Source organism: Brachyhypopomus gauderio, chromosome 10 (assembly GCF_052324685.1).
Source record: "Brachyhypopomus gauderio isolate BG-103 chromosome 10, BGAUD_0.2, whole genome shotgun sequence".
NCBI classification, from domain to species: Eukaryota; Metazoa; Chordata; class Actinopteri; order Gymnotiformes; family Hypopomidae; genus Brachyhypopomus; species Brachyhypopomus gauderio.
The window spans coordinates 13,029,723-13,050,990 of NC_135220.1; the positions used below are offsets into that span (position 1 = coordinate 13,029,723).

At 45.4% G+C, this 21,268-nt stretch overlaps 1 protein-coding gene across 1 annotated transcript in view; it reads right to left on the reverse strand.

Moving 5' to 3' along the window:
* Window positions 1-3,985, reverse strand: part of cntfr (ciliary neurotrophic factor receptor) — a 108,750-nt gene extending 104,765 nt beyond the window's left edge. The window contains exon 1 of the mRNA XM_077019600.1: window positions 3,701-3,985. The gene's annotated coding sequence lies outside the window, so the exon portion shown is untranslated. The remainder of the gene's footprint in view (window positions 1-3,700) is intronic.
* Between the last annotated feature and the right edge of the window lie 17,283 nt (window positions 3,986-21,268).

Sequence of the window (21,268 nt, forward strand, 5' to 3'; positions counted from 1 at the left end):
TGTCAATACAGTGTTATTTAAGCTCTAGAGTGTACAGTGTCACTGTGCTTGTGAGCGTCAGCCAATAGCTGGAAGTCTGAGGTCCCTCGGCCACGCCCAGCAACTGAACTCCACTCTGACCAGTACGTTCACTCAGAAAATGCAAATGCAACTAAGTGGGCCATTGCGTTCCAGCCAGTGAGCATGTCCGAATGTGGCATCATGAAGATTGGCACTGCCCCATTAGGGGTGGCAAATGAGGGGGAGAAATCAGGCGTTACAGGGGCAACACAGCACCCTAACGCGATTTGCCACGCCCGTTCGTCAGAGCAAGGGACCACACCGAGGAGGCTTTCAGAGCAGAGGGGGGCGTCCGCTAGGACAGCAGGCTTTATTTATTCATTTACCTCTCCACTTTAATGGAAATATAAAAGGCCACATTGATTAGAGCTTAAGGATCAGCAGTTAATAGATTAAAAGCCCATGCGAGAGCCAGAGAGGGACATACAGTTCAGGTCCAGCATCTGTTCTGCGTGGGCTGCAGTCACTTGGGGTTACGCCTCTCTGCTCCTCCCGTTTGCTTTGGGGAAAGTTGTTGGCTAGTGTTGTCCTGAGGCCAGCGAAGGAACAACAACAAAATGAGTCAGAATTACAGGAGCCTCGAAGCCAAAAGCAATGAACAAGAGAGCAATGAAGGACAGCGCCCCCTGACAGCTGATTGGACAGGTCCAGCCATAGCCCAGCCAATGAGGAGCACGCCTGCAGCTTGACTGATGCCCCTAGTCTCCCTTTATCGACGATGCTCAGCTGAGCAAGCACCTGGACCCATGGCACCCGTCAGTGCGTGCGTGGTCTGGGCCCGACGGGCTGTGCTCGCCCGAGCCAATCAGTCAGGTGCGTGAAGTGATGCGTCTCACGCGGACACGCGGCCCTGACGCTCAGGCCGTGACGTTCAGGCCGTGACTTGTCTGTGCGCACGTGGGATAAACAGGCTTGTTGGAATTCAAGTTGTGAAGTCACATGACTGAGCTAACGCGCAGGTCTTTGTGGAGACGTTTAAGAGGCAGAATAATAGATGTCACCCAGCCCAGGGAATAATTAGTTGGTGGGGAGGGGCAACATTTTGCAGACCTCTGTAAGGGGAGGAGTTAAGACCTTGCATATTCATAAAAGTAGGCCGGCTTTGATCCTCCAGTGAGTGTCTGGTGGCCAAGGAAGGTGGAGTCAAACACACCATGTAGACAGACTCGCTACGCTGCACATGCAAGAGGGCTCAACCATGTAGCATTTCCATATGAATATGAAAGTTTAGGTTGATGCAACCCAGCACATAACCAGTTTATTGAGGACACACAATTTACACAACACCTTCATGCACTGCTTTGACAAAAAAAAAGAAGAATAATAATAAGTGTCCCTCTTTGGTCTCTATGGGAGCGTTGATAACAGTGTGGTGCCCTATAATCTACTTCACGTTAAACTGCTCAGTGCTGTATATTACAATCTGTGGCAACAGGGGAGTGAAACACAACAGCGCATTTCACCGACGGATTTGAGGCCACAACGTAGTTCAGTGAAGGGCTAAATTGTAAGAAATGAGAGAGGCGCACAGCCCCTTGTTTACCCCATGAAGGGAGAGAAATGGCAGATGAAACCGGGATGGATGGACCATGACGCATGGAGGAGAGGGAGGCCGAACCTTCAACTGAAGGAACCTGGAGATCCAAGACGTCCAGGGCTGGATGTGAGAGAGGGATTCTTCCAGCGCCGGTTTCTAATTTGTAGAATTTGTGTACGTACGAGCGGGCCACATGAGCGACCCCCCCCAGTGCCTGTGATCGCTCTCTGTTCTGACATCTGGTTAAGGATGTTTGTCTAAGGGGTAAGTATGTTAAGGGAAATATTATGCTAGTGTTATTTTACTTTTCTTCTGTTCAATTCGTAAACACCACAGCCGGGCGGCGCGGAGAGCTTAGGGAGCGGTGGGCGATGGCTCGAAAGGGGGGGGGGGTGTCTGCACTCTCACCCAGTGCAAGAAAAACGGAACGGGGATCTCGCCGTGTGACTCCAGAGGCGGACAGGGAGAAGGATGGGAAACAAGGCAAGAAGGGTTTTGTGGTGTGGAGCTGAGGCAGATCCTCGTAACCTGCACACATGTTCGAGATAGGGAATGTAGGGGAGGCTAGGAGGGGAGGCTGGGAGCTTCTCAACAGTGGCTTGTGGCCTCTGCTGCCTCCTTGCCTCTCGATTCGTATCCTCATCACACACACACACACACACACATCGACCCGTTCAGCACAGGAGTGTGATTGAAGGGAAGGGGACTGGAGACACTACCGGAGTCCTGAACGGTGGGTCGGTCAAACACCTTGGGTGGGCGATTTACAAACAGCTAGGATGCCCAGAGAAAGGGAGAACCTTGATTAGGGAAAACGCAAGTATCCTGCTCACTTTTAGGCATTACTGTCAGCAAAGAGTCAAATGAGGAGTCATTACAACACTGTCAGCTTAGGCAACCTCATAGCTTCTGTACTCCGAGGCTTACGGTAGGAAGTCAGAGCACTTAAACCCTTAAAGAAGAGGTGGTGGGGGGGTTGTCCCCCCCAGTGGGGTGAGTACATATGCAGCACAGGCAGGGATCTCCCCTCCTTTACAGTGAAAGACATCACAACTGCAAAGGAATCATCTCACATCCCAAAGACAGAGCTAAGAAACAACACAAGAGAGACTTGGTGAGATAAAAACTACAGGGAGATGGTAGAGAGAGGGAGGGAGCAGAGATAAACTAGAGAGACAGGGTAAAGGCTTCAAGACAGAGAGCAGACAAGTGGAAGAGAGAGGGAGGAAGAGAGGGAGAGAGAGATAGGGAGGACACACCACAGTCCACACAAACCCTCTGTACGCGAGAGGTAGACCGGCTGGTGAGGAAACACAGCAGTGCAGGCAAGGCAGAGGGGCAACAGCAAAGGGATTTCCGCTAAAACTAATCAATCAGGGCTTGATAATGGCCCCTGTGCACAAGCGTTGACATGAGGTCAGTTCTTCCCCTGACCTGAGCCTTTGGGGTAGCAGCAGCAGAATAGCCACAGATAACAGAAGCTGGGCTAATTGTCTGCCCAGTGTCAGAGCTTTTCAATACCCCTGCCACTTTCACTCTAATTCCCCCTCTGTCTCGCTCTCTCCCTCTCTCTCTCTTTTCAGCCTTTCTGTTTCTTTCCTTCTCCCCTCTCCACTCGGTCTCTTGCTCCCTCTCTTCCTCCACAAGCTGGACGCTGCTGTCCCTGTCCCCTCCTTCCCCCAGTTGTTCCCCCCTCTCCCCGGATGTCTTCCCGTCCCCCGCCACATTCCCCCAGAGTGGAGACACTGGGATCTGGCTCGTCCGGACGGCGCCAGCACTCGCATCCCCATCAGCAGCACGTGCTCCACGGGCGGTACCCATACCACTGGCGTGCGCCCCCGTGCACCCTCGCCTCTCCCGGGGCAGCCGGGACAGCCGGGGCGCTGCCCAAATAATCCATCCAGAGCCGGGTGAGGAAATCACCTGTCAACAGCACACGGGCTCTACTGTTCTGCCCGTCACAAGCAACAGACCAAACACCCCAGGATCCGCCTCCGTGCCCACAACCTCCAACACAACAGCGTCTAGCGTGAGGAAGCCTCCACGAAGCCAGCCGCCTCCCCCGGCACCCAAACACAGACGGAGAAGAAGTGCTGTACTCACTTAGATGCTCTCTCTCTCTCTCTCTCTCTCTCTCTCTCACTCTCCCGCCGCTGCACTGGCCGTGCGTCCGAGCGCACACGAGCGCGCGTGTCTGTGCAGGAGACGCTTCGTATGTCACAGAAGCTCCGCTCCCACAAAGTTGCTCTGCTGCAGGCACAAGCACGCTGTGTGTGTATGCGCGCGTGTGTGTGTGTGTGTCTACGGCAAGGCGTGCGCGCTCGTGTGTGGACGCATGTATGTGCGCGCGTGTGTGTGTGTGTTAACCAGCAGCTCACACTGCTCTGTGTGAAGGGGAGCTAAAGCACTTTTAAACTGGCTCAGCCTCCCCATGTGACCAGCTCCCAGCAGCCAGGCACGAATACATTAGCTCTCCTTCCTCCAGCCACAGTGCGCCTCCTAGCTACTGTTTCAGGAAGTGCAGGCTCCAAGAAAACCTGCACATGTCCACACACACACATTCCCTCAAACGCAGTAAACACAGTGTTTGACATTTACTTAAAAGACGTGCGTCCGTGAGGAGATCAAGTAAACCGGAGAGGAGTCTGCGTTCAACCGGCCGGCTTCTCCCAGTTCATCAGGTTTTTTATTATTATTGTTTATTTATCTGGGTGAACAAAAAAAAAAATCAACCGTCAGTAAAACTAAAGAGCAGGAAGACATTTTGGTCGCACCGACAGACGCCTCCCGCCAGCACCTCCCATCTCATCCCCCTCTTCTCTCACTCCTCAGATGGCCGTCTGCGTTGATCCTCCCTCTGCCGTGTCTTCCTCCTTTCGTCTCTCCGTCCTCCTTTTCTCCATTTCTCTCGCTCCACCGCGATTTTCAGCAGGAAAGCGTGCGAAACCGCGTGCGAGGCGTGGCTTGTTCCAGGCTCCGCCCCCTGCCGCACACAGCCCCATGCAAATAGGACAGCTGAAACAAGGGCAGGAATCAAGCCGTGATAAACACACATGGTGTGCATTTACAAATCAATACCCGGAACCCAGCAGGGCCGAGCTCTAAAGCTAAGCAGCTCAATGGCCAACCAGGGCTGAGGCTGGAGCCACGGCCTGCCCAATCACAACAGACACAGAGAGGAGGGGGGGCGGGGGTATATATACAAGGCATGCTATACATGTATATGTATAAAGGACATAACAAACACTAAAGTAGGAATGTAAACATTTACAGTTTTTTTTCTTGCCACCATGGATTTTTCACTATATAAATAAATCTTTGCTCCACGTAGAAAAGTCATGTCAGATGCCTTTCTCTTCAAAGCGCTGTTGTCCAATGTGTTCACCTTAAAACACTTAGCCTTGAATTCTAGGTGACACCGCATTGCCCAGATTCATAGGACAGCATATGTTGAACACACCATCTTTCCTGAAGGACTTTCTTGGGCTTGTAGGGGAAGTATCGCCGCACAGGGACTTAAGTGAAAGGCCAGCACGTGGACTCAGACAAGGATTTGTGTGCTTGTGGTAAATGGCTCCCTGGTGCACAGCTCACAGCTAGTTGGCCGTAACACAACCACAGCATGGGCCGTCCCTGGCGGGCCGAGCCTTTGCCACAGCCCACCGGTAAACACAGCAAGGACGCCGTTTCTGGAAACCGGCAACTAAATTGATCTGACAAAATATCATTGATCTGACAAAATAAATCTGACATGCCGTGGAAAAGCTAGACAGATTTGTTACCTTTGATATCCGTCCTCGATAAGAAATATATACAAATATCCATCTTTGCTTCATTCTAACTGTGAGCTAATGTGGCGTCTTGAAGGGTCGGCCTGTCGGGGCAGTTATAATGGGTAGACGGGACTTTTGCTGACATATAAGCCATGGGAGCCATCACAAGCCAACCGTAAAGCACTACATTTATCTCCAAAGTAACCAGACACATTCTTGCAGAGCTCCAAGCATCTGGCACTAAGACCACAGCCCATCACCCACCTTGAATGGCGCAGTGCAAATATTCTCTTTGCTATTACATTTTCTCTAGACCATATATTAGCAACAGGGAAGCTTTTCTACCTCACTGATTCATGGCTCATCACAGCATATTGTAAAAGCAGCATGAAAAATCTGTATGTGAAGTCCTGCAAAGCCTGTTTGGATTAGGAATTACACTTGAATTTTCTGTGAAGGCCTTCGGCTCACCAGTGCTGAGACAAGTGTGTTTAACTGCTATTAGAAGGATTACGAAAAGGAAATTGACTGTACTTATTTTTAAATGATATATATTATCTGTGATCTGGCAACGTTAACGTAAACCCAAACATTTAAACAGTAGAAGCACATAGGAGTCATCATCAGTTTGTGTGTGTGATTTGTTTGTGATTTGAGTACAAAATGGTGTGTGTGTGTGTGTGTGTGTGTGTGTGTGTGTGTGTGTGTGTGTGTGTGTGTGTGTGTGTGTGTGTGTGTGTGCAGTCATTTGCATTAATCATTATGATTTTATATCCCTACACACCCAGTCCCAATTGGTTTTCAGTGATAACCTTTGTCCATGATTACAACTCCTCATTTTTGTAAATGGCTTCTCCTGGACATTTGGCGTGTCCAGCTGGACTAGCAGCAGCGTTTTAGCTGCTCAGTGAACCGTGACAGAAAGAAAGAAGCTGAAGTGGATGATGAAACTGCCATTTTGACAGAAGACACTTGTCTGGACACTGATGAATACTTTGAACTTCTCTCCTTCAGGGCCCATGAAATCTCAGAGAACAGGTCCCTCCATGTTTTGGCGCATGTCATTAGCTGGTCGTGACAAAAATATTATACCAGTGGTGTACATTTGCCACATGGCTCCTCACAGCCTTTCTGGATACCCAGAATTTCACACTTTGGTTTCAGCCACATTGCATCATGGTAAACTTTCACTACAAGAGTCGCCTCAGCTGCAGTGTGTTGAGTGAGTACGTTTATCTGTGCACACAGTATGGTTCATTTAGATTATTGAAACAGGAACATAGCCTACATTTTTTTTTATCTGATCTAAGACGGAATTACACTGGCGCTGTAACACTGCAGAAGAGGAGGAGAGGAGGAGAGGGGGAGAGGAGGAGAGGGGGAGAGGAGGAGAGGAGGAGAGGAGGAGAGGGTGGTTGGTGGTCAATTTTAAACAGCATGGACAAAAACTTGAGAAAGTTTGGAGTCTGAAAAGAGAAAACAGTGTTTCTCATTAATGAGTAACGTATGAATGAGTCTGAAAGTGCTGAACCAATCCTGAAAGGACTGATCCTTAGATTTTCAATCAGGACTTTATTGAACTTTATAGTAAATGTCTGTCTGAAACAAATCTAGATCCAGAAGCAGGAAAAAAAGGAAATGTTTAAATGTTTACTGTAATTAAACTTTTGATAAACATAACATAACTCATGGGAGTTTAAATGATCACATTTGACTTGGGCTTTTGAAAGCCCAAACCAGTGCCCCACTGGACGATGATGACATCACAGGAATGGTGAATTATCAATACTGAGTCTATCAGAGAGGTGATGCTACACATGATGGGGATTTTAATGAGATTTGTTTTGACCAACAGCAAACCAATGATTTATGATTTAAGTGACTGAAGCAGCATGTGTGTTAAGACACGGCATATAAGGCATAATACACCGTCCAAAGAGCAGGGCTAGACATGACTGGGCACGAGGGCACAGAGAACAAAGCACATTTGTAACGAATGTTATACTGATGGATATTTGACCAAAATATCCCACCACTTGATTGCTGTAGCCCAGTAAAGTTTTGCATTGCATGTTTTACATGAAAATATTTTAGTAAAGATATTTTTAATGATTACTGTTATTGCATATGCAAAAATAGTTTTGAACATTACAGCAATGAAAAATATATTTTATTAATGCTATACTAGAACAAACATTTAATTTGTTTATCATATAAGGAGATAATATCTATATTAAGTGCCTTATCACAACCTCCCTAATTTACAATTAATTTCTGCTAATTTCATTGCATAATTTGTATGATAAGGCAGGTTTGTTGAATTAATAAGTTGTCAGCAATGGGGGGTGATATCTGGAGGAACACACAGCTTGGTGCCACTGAACTCAGAAAATGTGGAACTGTTAGATAAATTGTTAGATAGTGTCAGATAAAAAGCAAGTCGCCCGAGAGCTTTCTGTCATAGTCAAACGGTGCACTATTTGTTGTTAAACCCAGGGACGGGCATGCCAGGAATACACAAGGAGGAAAAGTTTGTTTTACAATGAGACAGATGATTCATACATCAGAAACCATTTGAGCTGATGTATATGTGTTTGGGCCCAGATTGATGACAAGGAGATTCGTTAAATTAAGAGTCTTAAATGACTCTGTTGACTACTTTGCTGCTTTTCAGTGATGTTTGCTGTGTGAAAGCTAAGACGCTTCTCACACTGTCATCTTAGTTCGTGGAAAAAGAAGGTAAACGCACACAGAAAACAGATGGAGAATGACGTACCGATGCCCTGCCCTTAATTGCACGAGTAACCAGTTCTACATTGATATCTGGAACCAGAGCTGTTTTTCCAAGCTAGATGAAGCTAACGGCACTGTTGATGGTGCGTGAGTTTAGACCCATGACAGTGTGATCCTCGAGCTCGGTGAAGTGTTCATCTGTTCAACTGTTCAACTCTGCTGCCTCATGTTGTTCTATATTAGTTTTGTCATTGGTCAGATTTTAATTTTTATTTTTTCTCTGTCTTCGAAGACAATCTTGGCTGTACATTATTCAAAGGCTAGTCTATTATGCAGAAGCCAGCACCTGTTTCATCTTCGATTCTCCCAAAGCTCAATTCTAACATATAGGAGTGTGTGATCTTTGAAGTCTATTTTCAAATTTCTTTGAAAGCACACTTACATGCAACGACAAAGGCCTAGTCTCACACATACTAAGGGAAAGTCGCCCGTGTTGCATATGTTACACATCCCATCTGCTATACTCTATAATTCATTCCCATGCATGCACAGACTCATTCAGAAACTTGACACATTTTGACGGGAGACATCAGTTTATAAAGGCCTCCAGGACAGCCTGAGAATCTGATGTCTGCAAATGCGAGTGTGTCGGATCCTCAAGCTGTCTTGACGGTTGACCCCCGTTCTTTTGACAAATGGTAATATTTTATGCCAGCTTCGAAGGGAATGAATCAAATGTCAGGACACTTTGTAAAAAGCAATAACTAAAACTAATGAAGATCAAATTGTTATTACAGCTTTCAATAGAGACGCTGGTGCGTGAGGCTGCTGGCGACCAGCGATCATCTGTTTCCACACTCCCCGTCGCTGCTGGGGCGGAGACTTTGTTCTCGCACCTACTGGTGTGTCGATTGAAGTCCAATTAGAACAGGAGAAACAATGAGTTGCATCTGCTGACATTAATGTATGATGGTACACAATTGGCATTTCTGACAGGAGATGGGCCCGAGGCAGTGGTGTGAAGTTAGGTGACATTTCCAGGGGCGCAAGAGTGAGATGAAAGAAACCTGCTGCAATGCCTTGAAACAGGAATTACATGGACTGTACAGGGAGATGGAGGCAGCACGTCTGATGGATCAAATGTGAAACCAGCTCTGCCATGGGAGTATAGGAATGCTTGGTTTTAGAAAGGAGAGGCTCAGGAATATCATGGAGAGGCCTGGGAATATCAGGGAGAAGCTCGGGAATATCAGGGATTAGGCTCGGGAATATCAGGGATTAGGTTTGGGAATATCAGGGAGAAGTTTTGGAATATCACAGAGAGGCTTGGGAATACCAGGAAGAAGCTCGGGAATATCAGGGATTAGGCTGTGGAATACCAGGGAGACATTTGGTAATATCAGGGAGAAGTTTGGGAATACCAGGCAGAGGCTCGGGAATACCAGCGCTCAAACCCTCTATAGTGTTCCCACAATGCTCTGCACATAGGAACGTAGACGGTGTGCGGCATGGACGAGGCATTTTACAGGGCTTCATCTCACACGCGCCATGCTTCTCTGCAGCCTTGTCATGGTCATAGAGCGGGAAAGCGATGGCAGTAATTACAGGCTACCTTCGACCCGCAACAGTGGGACGATTACGGCTCCACTCTCCAAACTTTCCTTCTGCTCCTCGTGGCCTCCCTCCAGTTTCCAAGGGCGCTGCGTCCCTGAAGGAGAAGGCTGCACTCCAGCTGTACTCCACTCTACTGTCTTAATTGTTTCCTTCCACTTCAAAAAGTGTGACAGGGAGAGGATTCTGCTTCCTGCCTCCAGGATCAAAGCGTTTGGCCTCTCCGCTCGCCTTGTTTGAAATGAATGGAGTTGAAATGAGTGTGATTATTCTTTTAGGAGAGGACACAGCAAGCGGCCACTCCAGCTCCTCCTTCAGGACGAGTCAGATCCAAGAGGCTTGTGAGACGCATTAAAACAACAAATGACATCAAAATGGACAAGAGTAGAATACAAACACAAAACCAGCCAAGCTGGTGGGCATGCGGACAGGCGGGTGGGCTTACTGTGTGTGTGTGTGTGTGTGTTTGTGTGTGTGTGTGTGTGTGTTTGTGTGTGTGTGTGTGTGTGTGTGTGTGTGTGTGTGTGTGTGTGTGTGTGTGTGTGTGTGTGTGTGTGTGTGGCCGACTAACCACAAGTTATGAGCTTCACACATTCTGTGTCACAGTCTCACCATGGGGAGGTGGAGTGGTGGGGGTGCGGGTAGGAGATGTGGAAGACGAAAAAAGAAGACATGTCTGAAAATATTTAAAGCTTGGTCAAAGATAAAACACAGGCCTAACCTCAAGAGAAGATCAAGAATAGGCGAGAGAGAGAGAGAGAGACAGAGAGAGAAAGAGAGAGATTGGTAGAGAAAGAGAGAGAGACAAAGAGAGAGATGGAGAGAGAAAGAGAGGGAGTGAGAAAGAGTGGGAGAGAGAAAAAGACAGAGAGAGAGAGAGATGGAGAGAGAAAGAAAGAGAGAGAGGGAGAGAGAAACAAAGAGACAGAGAGAGAAAGAGAGAGAGATGGAAAGAGAAAGATAGAGAGATGGAGAGAGAAAGAGAGAGGGAGTGAGAAAGAGAGAGAGGGAGAGAGAAAAAGACAGAAAGAGAGAGATGGAGAGAGAAAGAGAGAGAGGGAGAGAGAAAGAAAGAGAGACAGAGAGAGAGAAAGAGAGAGAGGGAGAGAGAGAGAGAGAGAGAGAGAGAGAGAGATGAAGCAGACACATGCAAATCAGACTCCAGATCTGTGAAGAAGTTGCAACACAAGCTACTTTTCATTACGCGCTTGCATTTCCACCCTGTGGCTTGCAAGCCATATGAACCCAATTTTGGTTTCCTCTGACATGCAGTTGCCTAATAATGTCAATATTTGGGTTATTATAATTCCCGTGCATAAAGGTTTATCTTGTTTCTTCTGCCCACTGCAAGCTGTTACATGGATATCATGTGGGAAGGGAGTCAGGAGGTACAGGAGATGGTCGTCGTCCGGTGGACCAAACACAGTTTCACCACACCAAACCTTTAACCTGGATCTCACTTAGGTGTGACTGTGCTAAGTGTACGTTATGACATCAGCTGCTCGTAAGCATTAAAGGTGACTCGTTTGGGGGGCATACCGGTACATTACCTGAATGTGTTTGAAAAATCTACTTTCTTATTCCCCAATTTAGCAGAGTTTACGTTTGGAGGCCGGATGAGTGATTTCGGCCTGGCAAAGTAAGTGGTTGATCTTGCTTAGGTTTGCTGTGGTTACAGCTGTGGTAAGTCATGTGGCATTAATTGAAGCTGAACTGTTGAGTTTTTAGCACTTTAAAATATTGTGGTTGACTGGTGAAATCCATCTTCATTTACACTACACAGAAAGTCAGTCAAATGCTCAATTTGATGTGTCACATCTCTGCAGAAAACCTCTTAACCATTACCTCAGTCTTGAAGCTTTTTAATAAAACCTCTTAACCATTACCTCAGTCTTGAAGCTCTTTAATAAAACCTCTTAACCATTACCTCAGTCTTGAAGCTCTTTAATAAAACCTCCTAACCATTACCTCAGCTCTAAAATACATCGTGAACGTCTGAATTGAGGTCTGGCTGAAAATGGAACTGTCATGAAAAATATTAATTTAAATGAGAGAATTAATGAGAAATGTATATATTGTAGGGGTGGGCATAGATTATTTTTTAAATCTAGATTAATCTCACTAATATCTTGACATTAATCTAGATTAATTCAGGTCCCGTTAGTCCTGAAACATGAAGGAGTCCCATTAGTCTTGACACACGGAGTAGTCACATTAGTCCTGACACACAGGGGAGTTCTGTTAGTCCTGACACACGGAGGAGTCCCATTAGTCCTGAAACACAGAGGAGTCCAATTAGTCCTGACACAAGGAGGAGTCCCGTTAGTCCTGACAAACAAAGGTGTTCCATTAGTCCTGACACATAGAGGAGTCACATTAGTCCTGACACACAGAGGAGTCCCGTTAGTCCTGACACACAGAGGAGTCCCGTTAGTCCTGACACACAGAGGAGTCCTGTTAGTCCTGACACACAGAGGAGTCACATTAGTCCTGACACAAGGAGGAGTCCTATTAGTCCTGACACACATAGGAGTCCCGTTAGTCCTGACACACAAAGGAGTACCGTTAGTCCTGACGCAGAGAGGAATCCCATTAGTACTGACACACAGAGGAGTGCCATTAGTCCTGACACACAGAGAAGTCCCATTAGTCCTGACACACAGAGGAGTCCTGTTAGTCCTGACACACAGAGGAGTCCCATTAGTCCTGACACACAGAGGAGTCACATTAGTCCTGACACACAGAGAAGTCACATTAGTCCTGACACAAGGAGGAGTCCTATTTGTCCTGACACACAAAGGAGTCCCGTTAGTCCTGGAACACGAAATAATCCCGTTAGTCCTGACACACAGAGGAGTGCCATTAGTCCTGACACACAAAGAAGTCCCATTAGTCCTGACACAGAGGAGTCACGTTAGTCCTGACACACAGAGGAGTCCCGTAAGTCCTGACACAAGGAGGAGTCCTATTAGTCCTGACACACGAAGGAGTCCCGTTAGTCCTGACACATAGAGGAGTCACATTAGTCCTGACACAAGAAGGAGTCCCGTTAGTCCTGACACACAGAGGAGTCACATTAGTCCTGACACAAGGAGGAGTCCCGTTAGTTCTGACACATGGAGGAGTCCCGTTAGTCCTGACACACAGAGAAGTCCCATTAGTCATGACACACAGAGGAGTCCTGTTAGTCCTGACACACAGAGGAGTCCTGTTAGTCCTGGCACACGTAGGAGTCTTGTTAGTCCTGATACACAGAGGAGTCCCGTTAGTCCTGACACATAGAGGAGTCCCATTAGTACTGACACACGGAGGAGTCCCGTTAGTACTGACACATGGAGGAGTCCTGTTAGTCCTGACACACAGAGGAGTCCCGTTAGTCCAGACACATGGAGGAGTCCCGTTAGTCCTGACACACAGAGGAGTCCTGTTAGTCCTGACACACAGAGGAGTCCTGTTAGTCCTGGCACACGTAGGAGTCCTGTTAGTCCTGATACACAGAGGAGTCCCGTTAGTTCTGACACACAGAGGAGTCCTATTAGTTTTGACACACAGAGGAGTCCCGTTAGTCCCGTTAGTCCTGACACACGGAGCTGATGGAAACACTGCAATGCTCTGCTGAGTCTCAATTTGAGCAATTTTCAAGCATTGTCAAACATTGCAAAAATCTTCACATCTTCTAAGAGTCACAAACAAACCCATGACAACATGTAATGATGCCTGTGTCATTAGACGCGTAGACGGCAGCATAGACGGCAGCTCAGACGGCAGCCTAGCATGAAGGTCCAGGACAGCTGTCTGTGTGTCTTCCTCTCCAGTGAAGCTCCTCCCAGCTCTGTCGGTCTGCAGGGCTTCAGTAGCAGTGTGAAGGTCTCTCTCCTTCAGTCTGGGACCAGTGGGCTCCACTCGCACCCGCTGTGTTGCTCAGTCGTGCCCGGTAGTTCAAGGTCGGGCTCTCTGTTCTATTCGCATGCTAATTCTTGATAAGGATGCAATGTTTATGTAAATATTCTCTAGCTACTTATTCTTAATTTAGTAACCTGACCAAATCTTCTGTAGGCTATGATAATACTAATATCATCATTATTGTTGTTGTTGTTTTATCATTATTATTAGTTCGACTTTCTTCTTCTTCAAGAAAAAAACTACTCAGCAGCAGATAGCCGAGAAAATACATGAATGCTTCCCAAGCTGGTCTTTATCGACTCTATAGGCAAAAATTGGTGTTGCAGTATGCTGACTAATCATTAGTTGGCGTTAGTGCTGAAACACAGATTTGATGTTAAGCTGGAAACATTGCAGCAATCTGGCATGCATAAATTTCAGCAATTTTCAGGCATTTTCAAATATCTCAAAAATCAACATTTTCAAATGCTTTTCTGAATAGCCCAAACAAGTCTTATTTAATCAGTCTGGCGGGGAGTTCAGAAAATCATTATACAAAAAATGATAATCAATCCTTGTCAGGATGCCATCAGAGTGTGGTCACACAGAGTGGCTTTTTCTCACCAGACTCAGGTCACATACAGCATGGATCTTTCCTGGGCTGATTTCCATCTCTATAAAAAGTGAGCAGGATGCAGCTCATTATGTCTGGGCCACGGCACATGCACACCTCCCCCACTGTGAGCCCCATGACTCCCCCACCGGGAGCCACACGTCTACCCCACTGTGAGCCCCACACCTCCCCTACCATGATCTCCACGTCTCCCTCACCGTGAGCCCCACGTTTACCCCACCGTGAGTCCCACGTCTCCCCCACCGTGAGCCCCACGTCTCCCCCACCATGAGCCCCACGTCTACACCACCGTGAGCCCCACGTCTCCCCCACCGTGAGCCCCACGTCTCCCCCACCTTGAGCCCCACGCCTCCCCCACCGTAAGCCCCACATCTCCCCCACCGTGAGCCCCACGACTCCCCCACCGGGAGCCACACGTCTACCCCACCGTAAGCCCCACATCTCCCCCACCGTGAGCCCCACGACTCCCCCACCGGGAGCCCCACGTCTACCCCACCATGAGCCCCACGTCTCCCCCACCGTGAGCCCCACGTCTCCCCCACCGTGAGCCCCACGTCTCCCCCACCTTGAGCCCCACGCCTCCCCCACCGTAAGCCCCACATCTCCCCCACCGTGAGCCCCACGACTCCCCCACCGGGAGCCACACGTCTACCCCACCGTAAGCCCCACATCTCCCCCACCGTGAGCCCCACGACTCCCCCACCGGGAGCCACACGTCTACCCCACCATGAGCCCCACGTCTCCCCCACCATGAGCCCCACACTTCCCCCACGTGAGCCTCACGTCTACACCACCATGAGCCCCACGTCTCCCCCACCGTGAGCCGTATGCCACTGCACCAGAAGCCAGCCATCAGAGTACAGACTGCCACTCTGCACAGACCAGAGCCAGCATCCGTCTGAGAAAGTTTCAACAAGTGAACCTACTCTCTTGTTTAAGTTGTGTACAGTTTGTTGTTGGATTGGTTTATTGTCATAGCCAATTTATCAGCCAATGAAATTGCAAAAATGTATTTGTCTATCAATTGGAGGACCAATCAAATATCAGCTCATGATGACTAAAAATCACCGGTTAATAACAACTGAAAATACTTTTCCTCATACTTCACAGTAAATATAATTTTATTCTGAATCCACTTTACATATAGAGACCAATTTCATAACACATATACATATTCAAATACAGCACATGGCAAAAACCTAAAAGCTGTAACCTGCCACAAAGTATTTATTTGTGTATATCATTACCCTGTTTGTGGGTCTGTCTGGGATTAAGGAGTCTTTTCACGGGAGCTGTCTGAAGCACTGCTTTGGATGGTCTTTGAAAAATAGGTCTCTCTGTGTTTAAGCTACCATTTTGAACTTTTAAACATTTGGCTTTGTTCTGTAGGTGCACTTGCTATGAGAAAAAATGGCATATAACCGCCAGAGATTTCTCTTGGAATATACTTGACACGATATTATTCTTAATATAAAAAATCTGCAATTTTTTTACTTATGAAGAGCTTTGTAAACAAAGTGTTCTGTGAATCACTCAGTCTCTGTTATTGTATGGCTGTTTAATTTCTATTGATGCACAGCATTCTATTTGCGTAAATTTACCTCAGTGTTTGGTTTGAGATGGGATACATGCGGCTAAAGGTGTGTGTGGCCCTGTCAGAATCACAGATTTAAGCCACAGTCTGGACCTCGTGGAATTTACCCCGGCATCCAAAGTACGTCAACAGCCCTGTCCAAGTAAACAGTAACATGTGAATGTGCTCAACCATACACACCACAAACAAGACTGTGTTTTACCGTAAAAGGTTAGGAAGGTGATGAAGGTTTTAGGGCAATCAGAGGTCCAGCCATTTGCATTCCACAGCCGTGTGGCCCAGAATTCTCCGGGAGCTCTCTGCTCCTGCAACTTGAGTGACTCTCCTGCTCACACTGAACACAAGCCCAGTCTTCGGTTCTTAGCAGACACTCTCACTGTGTCTACTTTAACCTCATTTAATTCAGCACTGCAAAGCAACCCTTTCAACTAGTTCATCTACTGCACCAAAAAAAAACAGAGCTTGGCAACAATGATTCCTCCATCTCAAAGATGGTACAGAGGATATTTGGCTCGCATGTCTAATTCAATATGCTGCCATATTCTCTTCAAAGATTTCTGTTTCTAAGGCAGAATGATACAGTCTGTGTTTGTTGAGCTTATCAGCCCGCGTGTCCCTGAACCTCAGCCATTACACTGGAATGGAGGAACAAGCCCTTCGGGATTCTGCTCTTTGAAGTAGAACTTCAGATTCACTGGGTTGCATTTGAACGAATTTGCAAGTGTTTAGGAAGCAGTCAATTCCCTCACAGTTCAAACAAATAATTAAATAATACAACTAATAAATAAACCAACAAGGCACCAAAGTGACCCTGAATTAACCTATGTAATTGCCTGGTTGAATGTCCAGCCATTAGATTTGTTAATTACCAATAAATGAAGCATGGAAATGATCAGTACTTCAGCACTGCACTAAAAGGTAATGTTCACTGCATTATCGGAGAATTAAGACGCAACAGAGGTACTAATCAACTGAAATGGTATCGCCGCAGGCACCACTCGAGTCAGCAGTAATAGTGTAAGAATCTGTGTTGTTTGCATGTTTGACTTTGAGAACTCAACTAAGCTAAGTTTTAATGTGGATGAATGTCAGAGCATCTGCTACATGAATGAAAGGGAACCCAAACATAATGCAAAGATAACGCAAAAAGATGACGCAAAGATAATGCAAAGGGAACGCAAACGGAATGCAAGAAGGTTTCAGACTGCCATGAGCTGCATGGGCACTTAAATAAAAATACAGGATGTACATATAAATAGACATTCAAAAAACCCTGAAACTATGAAACAAAATCAAACTGTTTTCTGTTTTCTTTGTGGGGACAACATAACCGCGGTCGCTGGGTTGCACACTTGAAAGATGTGCTCCTGGGTAATGAATCCGTGGAAATATAAACAGTTTCAAAGACTGAAATAATAAAGTATGTGCTACTGTAAACACACACACACACACACACACACACACGCACACACACACACACACACACACACACAAACACACACACACACACTTTAATCTTAAGAAGACTTCAGGTGAGTTAGCACAATGTACTGTAAACAGACATATTCAAAATTGCAGTGAGGTAGCCTACACAAGGTTTTCAGAGAAATGCCCATCATTTCATACAATTGTCCTTCTTCAGCTGTGCAAAGTGCTTCTGAAATACTAAGAGGATGAACCAATTTATAAAAGAAAAACTGAATGCTAAAATCATAATATTCATTCCATGAGGTTCTAAAGTTCAGATAAATTCTATTACTTTGAGTTTCTTAATTTTATTGCTTCCATAGCAACTGTCAATGACAATAGATCATGACATTCATAACGCAATGTTGATTAGCATTAAATGCATCGCCATTATAATCAATACATCCTTTGTTCTGATGGTTCTAAGATGTAATGTAACGCTATTTCCATCTCTAGAGAGAGAACATCTCTGCAATAGAGAACTTCTGCTTTAATGCATGAGGACTGGGTGATAATGTTTGATCCTTTTGGGCCAGTTATTTTAGAGGCTGTGTTAATAAATGTTCATGTAGGACATCTAGATTGGTTGCAGGCTACAGTACCACAGTTGTCATCTGAATGGTCATTTATCTCATGCTTGACAAATGTCTTTGATGTTTTTGTCTCGTCTCTAAGTGGAGTCCTTAAAAAGGGTCTCTGTATCATCCTGGAGGATTCTGAAGTGATGAATAATATAATATGAATAATATTAGCCACTGTTTTATTTGTTTATTCATCACCACAAAAGGAAATCTTGTTATCTTAACAGTAGTTTGTTTTTTGGTCAGTGCGTCCATTCTGAACATGTAAAACACAAGCAAATTTATCCCCACAGGTATGAAAATAGTCACACATTTTCAATCTTCTGGACAAAGTCTTCAGTCTCACTGCAAATGTGTTTAAGTCTTAATCGCCAGCGATAAGGGAAGCAGTTATTTTTTGCAGGCCTTGAAATGTATTGCCAATAGGAATGAGAGTCTGTAGGTTTAAAATAGATGGTGGTATTTAAAAAGGGATTTCCAGAGCTTAGCCGAAACACCGTAAAAGGTCAACCCCATGCCAGGATGCGCTGTATTCCCTGTACCTAGCACATTGTTTCAGCTGACAGCTCCATTAAACAGGGCAGCGAAGAGGACTGAGGAATCTCATCCCCTTCAAGCTCAGGAAAGTTGTGCAACAGCATAGCAACGCACTCATGACAATAATCTTTGATTATTGTTCTAATTAATGTTGCTTCCTTTAAGTAAGTTAAATATTTGAAGCTTTTGCTCTTGTATTCATCTGATTTAATTAGCATCAGATGTTGTGGCGCACCTGTCCCAGTGCTAATTAATGAGTGATTAGCTTGCTTGACATGATTTACGTTTTGCTACTGTTATTAGCACCATAACACCTTGAGTAACAGTGTGGTACATAGCACAAAAACAAGATAAGGAATGAATTTGTCTTATAATGGTAAAACATTATAATGATAAAATTATTGTTATTATTATTATTGTTCCTCTCTTCAGTGATCTTCCTCTCTTGAGTGGTCTTCCTCTCTTCAGTGATCTTACTCTCTTCAGTGGTCTTCATACCTTTACTCCACCCATTGGACATCGATACATTTATTTGTTATTTATTCATTCATTTTGGGTTCAATTCAGAGAATTGACTTGAAAAACAGTTGTCTTAGATCTTATTTTCTTATCAGATTCTTTTCTTCAGTCTTCCTCTGCTCTGGTCCATGGTCTGCCTGGTTCCTTGTGATTGTGAAGTGCACCAAAACATTCTTGCCTTTTACAAGTTTATGAAACAATTGATTTGTCTATGTGACAAGATCACTGGGTGTGATTTTCTAGTCACATAATTCCTTGCTTAACTGACTTTTGGCCTCATGTTGAGAGACAACAGGAAGAGAAACGTCACTAGACCTTTAGTTAGCTCTGGGGTGCATGAACTAATGTTGCAATTACACACAATTGGCCAACAACTAACTGAGCAGCCAATTAAACCTGACAGTCTGCACTTGGGTTCATGGATATGTTTTCATTTTAAATTCATTGTGCTAGAGCACTGAGCCAAACCAACAAAACTGTGTCCCAGACCAATTGCCTGTAAACTGTATCCCAGCCAACTGACATTATTTGTTAAAATCTATATTCGTAACAGAATAATAAACATGTTTCAGAATTATTCTAATGTGTGTATGGAAGATCAGGCAACGTGTTGCAACAGAACATGGTGATGAAAACTAATGAGCATAGTGTGTTAACCGCAGCCACCGTGCGTCTGGCTTCAGAGTGTCAGCTCTCTTCCCAAAGCCTCATCCCAGTGGGCAGCTACCCTTAGACAAGGCTGACCCCGACCTGGATAAACACTCTCTGACATCTAAGTTCCGGTTCCCATGTCACGGGTCAGCTGAAACACATAACGTCAGTGATCTGAATTCTGTCTTTTTTGGTTAGAGTCACAGTTCACCTTCACAACATCTGCATTTGCTCTCCGGAGGAAAATTGATTGATTTGTTTATTTTTAACTTCATTAGAACATGGCGTACTTCCAAATTCTGAGAATAAAATTAGTGTGAATGTTTTAAAGTTGAACGTCACTGCAGAGGTCAGATTGGCGTTTAAAGTCTATTACATGCTTAAGTGGTAAAAAGAGGGAGTTTCAGAAATGAATTGGCTGTCAATACTGCAGTGGTGGAATTTTAAACAATAGGGTTTGCTACGCAGTTATATATAAATTCAGTCATAAAATCCAAATGAAAGTGCCTCTCCTAAGCGGCATATGCAGTATTGCACATATCAAACTAAAGGATAAGCACGAGTGGAGGAATATTTCACCCACAACAAATACTTACATATACACAGGCATACATACACATACAGGTGCATCAACAACTCCATAACATCCACAGAGAGAGGCGGGTTATGACGGAGGGTTTCTTGACTGCATGTAAAGATACAGCCCTGCATAATTTGATATGACCCATATTTATTTTCCACCAATTACACAGGCTGTTTACTTCAGTAATGAAATGACATGTACAGATAGCTGAGCCGGCCTTTAGTTGTCTTTGCATGAAGGTGATGTAAATTGTTTCTCTCTGACTCACTGGTCAGACAGAAGGTCTGCTCCTTCTATCTTCTAATAAGGTCAAAGTGGTGTAATTCAGAGTTTGAAGCAATGCCCTGTAGCCCAATCAACCACTCGGCTATTTCAAACACAAGAAAATTACCATTACTGACAATGAACACTGGGTAACACCATTGGGTATTTAAAAAAACACCTGCACTGCACTAGGACATTAAAAACTCCTTCATCTAGCTGCACAAACTAAACAGCTCTCATCACATTCCAGTGAGCATTACCCCAACGTGCAATATCCAATCCCAGATTAATCTCTGTGTGTCAAGTGAGAGTCAAACGCAGAATGTCAGTCATGCCTACTTGGCATAAATGCAGTTAATTACAGGAAAGCAAAGCTGCACTAGAACTTTACAGGGAAACACTGCATTGGAGCCTTACCACTTCAAAGACCCACTACCCCCTACAGAACACACACCACACACTACACACTCCAAGCACTAGTTGAGGTGCCAGTGTTTGACAGAGCGTGCTACTCTACAGTTACCCTGCAACCCCCTTTGTGGGCCCCGTATTGCCCTCAGCTATTTTGATTTATGATGTTCCAGACATATATTACCTTGGAAAGGCTGACATTTATTTTTGTTGGAAATCTCTGGAAATAGCGTGCGTGGAGGTCTTTTAAAAATTCAACACCCACTCAATAAACTAAAAGCTGTTATTAAGACCTTTTTGTTTGGTTGGAAACCTCTAAATATTGTCATTATTATATTATAATATATTATTATATTAATACATTTTTATAGTCAGTCCCATCCCTATTAGCACCAGAGACACACTGTCTAGTGAGCAGAGACTCTGCTAGT